General features: G+C 49.0%; 1 long non-coding RNA gene across 1 annotated transcript; it reads left to right on the forward strand.

The window, feature by feature from the left end:
• Positions 1–8083: 8083 nt before the first annotated feature.
• Positions 8084–8760, forward strand: LOC141217366 (uncharacterized). Its single transcript, XR_012286208.1, has 3 exons — positions 8084–8191; positions 8274–8521; positions 8610–8760. It is a non-coding gene; the product is annotated as an uncharacterized lncRNA (long non-coding RNA).
• The last annotated feature ends 226 nt before the right edge of the window (positions 8761–8986 follow it).

The raw sequence follows: 8986 nt of genomic DNA on the forward strand, positions 1-8986 counted from the left end.
ATTACTCCTGGTGCTGGAGGGCGGTTCTAGATCTACCCCTGGCGGGCGGTTCCTGAACAACCCCTGGTGCCGGTGGGCGGTTCTAGAATTACTCCTAGCGTGCAAGTCCTCGTGGGCGGTTCTAGTACTGTTCCTGGTATGCTCCTGGTGGGCGGTTCAAGAACTACCCCTGGCGCCAGTGGGCGGTTAAAGTACGACCCCTGGCGCCAGTGGGCGGTTCCAGTACGACCCCTGGCGCCAGTGGGCGGTTCCAGTACGACCCCTGGCGCCAGTGGGCGGTTCCAGTACGACCCCTGGCGCCAGTGGGCGGTTCCAGTACGACCCCTGGCGCCAGTGGGCGGTTCCAGTACGACCCCTGGCGCCAGTGGGCGGTTCCAGTACGACCCCTGGCGCCAGTGGGCGGTTCCAGTACGACCCCTGGCGCCAGTGGGCGGTTCCAGTACTACCCTTGGCGCCAGTGGGCGGTTCCAGTACTACCCTTGGCGCCAGTGGGCGGTCCCAGTACGACCCTTGGCGCCAGTGGGCGGTCCCAGTACGACCCCTGGCGCCAGTGGGCGGTTCCAGTACGACCCCTGGCGCCAGTGGGCGGTTCCAGTACGACCCCTGGCGCCAGTGGGCGGTTCCAGTACGACCCCTGGCGCCAGTGGGCGGTTCCAGTACTACCCCTGGCGCCAGTGGGCGGTTCCAGTACTACCCCTGGCGCCAGTGGGCGGTTCCAGTACTACCCTTGGCGCCAGTGGGCGGTCTCAGTACTACCCTTGGCGCCAGTGGGCGGTCCCAGTACTACCCTTGGCGCCAGTGGGCGGTCCCAGTACTACCCCTGGCACCAGTGGGCGGTTCCAGTACTACCCCTGGCGCCAGTGGGCGGTTCCAGTACTACCCCTGGTGCCAGTGGGCGGTTCCAGTACTAACCCTGGCGGGCGGTTCTACACCTACCCCTGGTGTGCGTTCTAGAACTACTCCTGGTAGTATACATCTATTCTATATTTTTCTATTTTAACTATTGTATGTACATTGGTGTGAGTGCCTGTCTCTACGGTGTCACTTACTTAACCGTGTATTCATTATACGTTTTTTAAATTTCCTATTTTTGCAGAATTTGACTATTTAGTTCGGTTGTTCTTGATTGGTTCTTTGGCATTCCTAGTTTGTCTATGGGCTCAATGCAACAAAATGAGTCATCTAGCGTCAATGAACTTTAACCACCTTCACTGCACACGTCAGTGTTGTGTCCTCCTCTCCCCACCCCCAAATAGCTGCAAAGTCCCACCTGTATAGTGGAGCCCAAGACCACACTCTGGATCTCTGGCACTCCTAATGTCACGTGCAGGGGCCCCAGGAGCCTCCGAACACCACACTGACATCTGTCTGCTCTCCTCCACAACTGAGCAGCAGCAGAAGCCCAGCTAACAGACATTGCTGTCACTGCAAACACTCATTGGATTAACTGACACGATGTCAGCGAGTTTCTGAAGATCCGGATACTGCAGCCATGAGATCTGTGGCTGCATTAGGCAGATGGGACATTGCAGCTAATAGAGAGTAAGAGTGTAACAGAGATGGCCCTAAACTGCATTTAAAGGGAATCTGTCACCAGGTTTATTGCCACCTGATCTGAGAGCAGCACAACGTGGGGACAAAGATCCCCAATTCCAGTGACGTGTTGCTTTCTGGGCTGATTGCTGTAGTTTTGATAAGAGATCCTCCACAAGCAGGAGACTGCCACCAGATGACTAGTAAAGCTTCTGCCATGTAGTCCAACCCTGTCCCCACAATGGATGGATAGTTCTGTACACTGTGCATAGGCAGAAAGCTACCAATCAGTGATGTGGGTGAGGTTATACAGAGCCCAGCATTCAGAGCATTTGTAGATCTGCAGCAGACACAGTTACTCTGAACTGCACCAAGTGATCCATCACTGTAATCAGGGTCTCTGCCCCTAAGTCATGCTGCTCTCAGATGGGGCAGCAAAATCCTGGTGACAAATTCACTAACCCCATCCAGCTTCAGGTGCAAGTATTAGAATTGATTCTCATGCTCAAAATTAAATGTAAAGGCAAGTGGCTAATGGCAGGCAATAGGTACAGCAAGGTGTGGAAGAGTTACCTGCAGGATTGTAGGGAACAAACTTCTCAATGTCGGGGTACTGCTGCTCGTCTGTCTTATCAGAAGTGCCAGAAACCTAGAGGGGAACAGGAACCAGGTCACAAGCTTCATTTATCCAGTGTTTGCCATTAGGTTCTCCATATATGATCTGAAAAGGAGTCAGCCAAGCCCCTGTGGCATAGCTGTGGCCTGGCCATACACTGTTTGGCTAGCAGCCATCTCTCCCAACATACAGATGAGCTCTCATGTGTTCTGTGGGGAGGAGGGTAATCTGCTGCCTCTAAGCAATTTGTGCCTAGAGAACAAGGAGCGGGTATTTGAACTGAACATTTGTTAGGGCAGCCAGGAGACCCCCATACACATTACACAGCTAGATTAGCCAGATATTAGCCCACTTTAATCCAACAGATAATAATGGGACTTGTAATAGTAGAACATGCCATGTGATCTTCTTGCAGATGTTCCTGTGGCATTTTAGGATTATGTAGATACAAGTCTGTACATCAGTACAGGGCAGAACACAAGAGCGGTGTATGATCAGAGCTGCGGTAATACATTATACCTGTATAACAGCTGGCTCAGGCTTTGGCACTTTCCGGTCTCCTTTCAGAGGCTGCCCGTTCTTCTGGGTCATTACTTGCTTGTTGACATTTCCCAGAGCTTTTCTTGATGTTTTCCCACTTGATGCAGAACTGCGCACTTTGCCCTGGTGGCTTTTGACAAGCGACTTTCCTATAGGGAAAAAGTCAAGTTACTTACCGGTAACAGGATCTTTCGGAGACCATGACAGCACCATGGGGGGGGGGGGGGTCAGCCCACCAAGGACAGCAAACCTACAGGCTTAACAAGGGGTGCCACTTCTCGCCTCAGTCTGGATTACAGAGTATTGAGAGGACTGCCAGGATAAACATAGCAAACAATCACAAAATTACTCATACACCACCCATTAAGTGTGAAATTCTAACAAACAGAGTGCTCCCACAAACATGAAGGGAGGAAATATAAGGGTGCTGTCATGGTCTCAGAAAAATCCCATTACCGGTAAGTAACTTATGACCATCGGTCGACCATGACAGCACCACGAGAGAATTGTAGAGATTAAGAAGTCTAGGGAGGGTCCACAGCTTGGAGCACCCATCTCCCAAAGGTGAGGTCAGATGAAACACCCATATCCAGTCTATAGTGCCTATAGAATGTAGAGGGAGAAGACCAGGTAGCAGCCTTACATATGTCTATCGAGACACCCGTCTTCTCTGCCCAGGAGATAGACAGCCCGGGTGGAGTGAGCGTTCAACCCTTGTGATACTTCTTCGTCACTAAACGCATAAGCTAGAGAAATAGCCTCCCTCATCCATCTAGCTACGGGGACCTTGACTTTAAACCCTTTCCTAACCCCTTGGTAGGATATAAACAATGAGCTCTCTTTCCTAAAGTCTTTGGTAACCGAGAGGTACCTAACCACACAACTCCTTACGTCTAATGTATGCAACTCTGCTTCCTTCTGGTTACTCGGATTAGGACAGAAGGAGGGTAGTACTACTTCCTGAAGTCAGTGGAAATGAGTAGCTACCTTAGGGAGATAGAGTCATTCTTAAACCTGATCCTGCCTATCATCCAGGATTTGAGTAAATGGTAAGGCCGTAGACAGAGCCTGAATGTGACCAATCCTCCTAGCAGAGGTTAAAGCTATTAGTAGTGCTGTTTTAAGGGAGAGGGATTTAAGGGTTGCTAATTCTACCACTGGGCGTGCCACCTGCTGGCCGTAGAGGTTATTGCAGCACTCCCTTTGGAGTCGGCACACATGTGGCCGGAACTTCCTGGTCCGGTCACGTGACCACCGGGGCGCACAGCAGCATCATGCCACGCCTCCGGCTACATAGAGAGACCGGAAGCGTGTGGCCCCGCCGTATCATGCGGCACTGAAGCTGCAACTTCCCACAGGGACACCACTGCTTGGCGCCAGAACGACACTGGGGCGGCCCACCCCAGACAGGGGCGCAGCTCCCCCTTACCATCTGGCACCAGCATGATGTTGGGGCTGCCAACCCCAGACAGGGGCACAGCCCCTGCTGCCATCCAGCGCCCATTTGATGCTGGGGCTGCCAACCCCAGACATAGGCGCCGCTCCACAGCCACTGACGCAGAGCGATGCTGGAGCTGCCGACCCCAGGCTGTGGGCGCTGCTCGACAGCTCGATTCTTCAGAATCCGTACATCTTCAACAGGTAAGCCTGCCACAGGTTCCCTTCATCAAGGATAGGAAACCAAACTGAGGCGAGAGGTGCCGCCCCTTTTAAGCCTGTAGGTTTCTTGTACTTGGTGGGCGGATTCCCTCTCTCGTGGTGCAGTCATGGTCGACCGATAAATAGATACTTTGAGGACTGTTCCCGAGCATCAATGGGCAAGAAACTGAAAGATTGCCAACACCAAAGCAGCAGAGGCAGAGTCTTCCAATACGCAAGGAACAGAATTATGCCCACCTGGATGTCAGGTGTACTAGTAATCCCAGCACCCATGCCCAATCTGAGCACATACTTGAAAATCATTTCTGCACTAAAAGTGAAAGAAAAAAAACCCACTGGAGTGGCACTTTAACCCCTTACCAACATGATTTGCAGTTACATCATATGCCAGCTGTGATATTTAGCCATCATCAACCTCTAATAGCCACATGTAGGGCAGAGCTCCACCTGTTAGAGACGGACAGCGGCATTAACAGCGAACTGAGAAGGGAGTCATGCCATGTGCCCATCTGTGCTCCTGTAACACGATCGTGGGATGCCATCACTGCCAGAAAGGAGTCTGCTGAAAAGACCCATGCCTGTCATGACAGATCTGTGAATGCTGGCTATATACTGCAGTATTGCTGTACGTAACAAGAAATCAGATGATTGCATGTTCAAGTCCCCTAAGGCTATGTGCCCACGATGCAGAAATACTCCGGATTTTTCCTGAGCGTTTCTGCATCTCCCCTGGCAGAAAAAACGCATGTGGATTGTACATGTGGATTGTACATGTGGATTGTACATGCGGATTGTACATGCGGATTGTACATGCGGATTGTACATGCGGATTGTACATGCGGATTGTACATGCATTTTCCTGCCAGGGACATGCGGAAATGAAGAGTTCTTAACATGCATTTCCGCATGCGGGTTGTCAAGCGCTTTCCAAGCGATTTTAGCATCACTTGGAAAGTGCTTGTCAACTTGGTCACACTATATAAATCCATGCAAACGGCATGGATTTATATAGTGTGACCCGAGAGAATGTCAAAAAATTAAAAATAAATCTATACTTACCTTCCGATAGACCCCAGAGTCTTGCTTCACTCGGTGCTGACTGCAGGCAGATCGCGGTACACTGCACTGAAGGACCTGCCGACGTCAGCGTCGCGTGACCCATCACATGACTATGACATCAGCGCAGGTCCTTCAGTCCATCGCGATTTGCCGGCATGAGAGGAGGGGCGCAGCGGGGGCCGCCAGAAGGTAAGTATCATATTTAGTTTTTATTTTATTCTTTTTTTCACAGTTTCTATAGTACCCGGGTCCGGAGGACGGTCTCCTCTCCTCTAGACCTGGGAACCATCCGCACATTGGAACGCGTGGATTGCGCATCTACATATACAGTGATGCGTAATCCATGCGATCTAATGCAAGTAAGTGGCGGCGAAAAAGCAGCACTTCCGCAAAATAATTGGTAGTGCTGCGTTTTTTTTCCGCAATGATAATCCGCAGCAGAAATTTCCGCAGCATGTGCACAGCACATGTGGATTATCATTGGGGAACATGGCAGGCCTTCTACCATGTGTTTTTTAAGCGTTTCTGCAGCATTTTTGCCGCTGCGGAAATGCTTAAAAAATGCATCGTGGGCACACAGCCTAAGGGGACAAAAAGGAAAAAGTATAATCTGAACCTTCAAATCACCCCTGCCCCTCTATGACCCATTTTAAAATAAAACATATGGGCGTTACTTCTGTAAAAGTCCAATCAAAATATAAAAATAATTTACCTGATCAGTGAACGGCATAAAAACAAAAACCCTCATATGGCTGTATTGACAGAAAGATAAAGTTACTGCTCTTAGAAGAATAAGAAAAATGCAGAGATGGGAAATAACACGGTCAGGAAGGGGTTAAATTCTGCCACTTCTATAGAAAATTGAACCCATTTCGCTGACTGCCTTCAATGGCAGCCAAATAAGGCAGAGGGTTAGAGGAATACTGACCTTATATTGTAGACTTCTAGGATGCTTAAGAAGTGGACATTCCCTTTAAGCTACATTGTGCAGACAAAGCCATGGCAGTGTAGAAGGCCGACAAGATCTCAGTGGAAAGGCTGCAGGTTTGCGTCTGCATTAGGCAAGTTATAGAGGTAGAAGTGTTGGGACCTTGTTGCTGTGCAGGTAGAATCTGGAGCCTCGGCACCGTCCTGCGTAGCCCATACTACATGGAGGAGCAGCGCCATGTGTAGTAATCTGAGCAGGATAGTCAGTGTTCAGCCAGCACTGATGGAGACTGACACCCCAACTCATTACCCAATACATGACAGTCTTAAAGAACCTCTCCCATCAGAGCTTATCCTCTTAATATATTGTAATTATATAGGACTGTGTACTAACAATTGCTCACTTTACCTTTCTACCCAGTAAATTCTTTTCTATGTAGAAACAGGAAGCCTCTTCCCTGCAAAAATCATTCTCCTCTTCACCTCCTGACCCAGCTGCTCCCTCCTCCTCTGCAGGGACTTATGACTCATGCAGGAAAAGTTCACCTTGTGTTAACATAGAGATTAGAAGGATTCAGCTAGTCAGTTTTTAATCACATCTCTTTTCCATTAGGTAAATGACAATAAGCTGGGTAGAAAGGCAAAATGAGCAATTGTAAGTACACAGTGCTATATAATATGATGACTGCAATATATAGAGAATAAAAACTGATGGCAGAGATTCTTTAAAGATGGGTGGACAAAAGTAAAAGCAAAGTTTATTATGAGGTGGACTCCACTTAACACTTCTGGTGAGGCGCACCATAGTGATGGGGTGCACTTAATTTATGGAAAGTTGTGACTCAGGTGGCTTCACCATGCTCCGTCCACTTGGCAGAGCTGGAGTGAAAGTGCTTAAATAAATAAATATATATATTGAGTGCAAGGGATAATTTTATTTAATCGAACACGATGACAAAATCCCAAACCGACCCAAATTCATCTTCAAAAAGGCACGTAACCTAGGATCAATTATAGCCCCCACAGTAAGGATACACACCAGTTCTCAAAAACCTCAAACCCCATTCCATCAAAAACTAAAAGGCTTCTTTCCATGCAAAAAATGTAAGACATGCAAAACCCTAAACACACCAAAACAACACACCGTCAGCCACCAAAAAGAAATATACCCCATCACAGATTTTATAACATGCAACACCACAGGGGTCATATACGGGCTATATTGCCCATGTGGCAAATTATATATAGGCAGAACAGAAAGACCTATGAACATCAGGATCAACGAACATTTAAGGAACATCAAAAATAAATACATGGGCCACCCTCTCTCAAAACACTTTATAAAAAAACACAATGGGTCAATAAAAGGAATTAAAATAGTAGGTATACAAATCGTCCACAAGAACTGGAGACAAGGAGATTTTATTAAGAGCATGTCCAGGAAAGAAAGTGAGTGGATTTTTAAACTGAACACCTTAAGACCAAGAGGATTGAACAGCGAAATACAGCTCTTTGCATTTAATGACTAACAAATTGACCTATGACGTCACCAGCCCTGCATATATAAGGACACCATTTGACTGGGTTAAGCCATCCCTGAGGAAGACAGCCGCAGTTGTTGAAACGCGTCGGACTGACCCTTAACACAGCTAAAGAGGCGCCCACAGGCCTCCGTACCTTGTGCACGCTGCACACCACGTGACCCCACGTCACGCTGCCCCCCTCTCGCGCGCTCTCCACATACTCTCTCTCTCCTCCTCCTACCCGGAAGTAGCGAGCACGCGGCAGTCACCGGCCAGGACTCCGCTCTCGCTCCGGACCTCGACCACCCCCAGACGGTGAAGCCCTCTACAGACCGTAAGTAACAACGGGCCCCTGCCCCACCAAGTCCATACTGTACGCAGCTGACCCTCTAACGGTTTTTCCCTGTTCCCCACAGTACTTGCTATCAACCCCTTCAGTTGGGCTCTGCACCAGCCACCCTCCCTATTGCTGAATCTGGCACCCACTGTTTCCAGCCAGAGCCTCCTGGTGCACCCAACATAGGAAAACATAAGCCTCCTACTGTATCCTATCTCTGGTTACCTCTGACATAACTATAGCCTCCTACTACAGCACCCTGCTGTATCTACATTATGGAGACCTGAACCAGCATCTACTATTGACACCCTAATCCCTACGAAGCAGGTAAATCACGATCTCTGGGTAAAAACTGGAGGCTACAGCCACAATCCAGTGATACCTTAACAGATACACCCCCTCCCCCTCCCTACAGATCTCTATACAGCGAACAGAGGCATTACATGCTAGTACAAGCCTCTTGCTGCATCCTACTTCTGACCTCCTCGTGCTACCTCCACTCAACAAGGGACCAGGACTACTACCTCCAGCTCATTCTAAGACGTCCCTGGATGCCCCTTGTACCTACCAACAGGTAACCCCAAAACTCTTGTCTCCAAGGCTTGTACCACAGCTACATCAGTTAATTTATGATCTATCCCTATTCCTTCCCCCTGCAGATCTAACTCAGATCATCAACCCACAGCCGTGTGTGACATATCCTCTACCTCTCTCCAAGAAGGACCAGGACCGATACCTCCTAGTCATCCAAAATAATCAGGACACCCCCCGCTACCCTCTAGAAGGTAACTA

Source organism: Phyllobates terribilis, unplaced genomic scaffold (assembly GCF_046119375.1).
Source record: "Phyllobates terribilis strain yellow unplaced genomic scaffold, ASM4611937v1 Scaffold_239__1_contigs__length_3013552, whole genome shotgun sequence".
NCBI classification, from domain to species: domain Eukaryota; kingdom Metazoa; phylum Chordata; class Amphibia; order Anura; family Dendrobatidae; genus Phyllobates; species Phyllobates terribilis.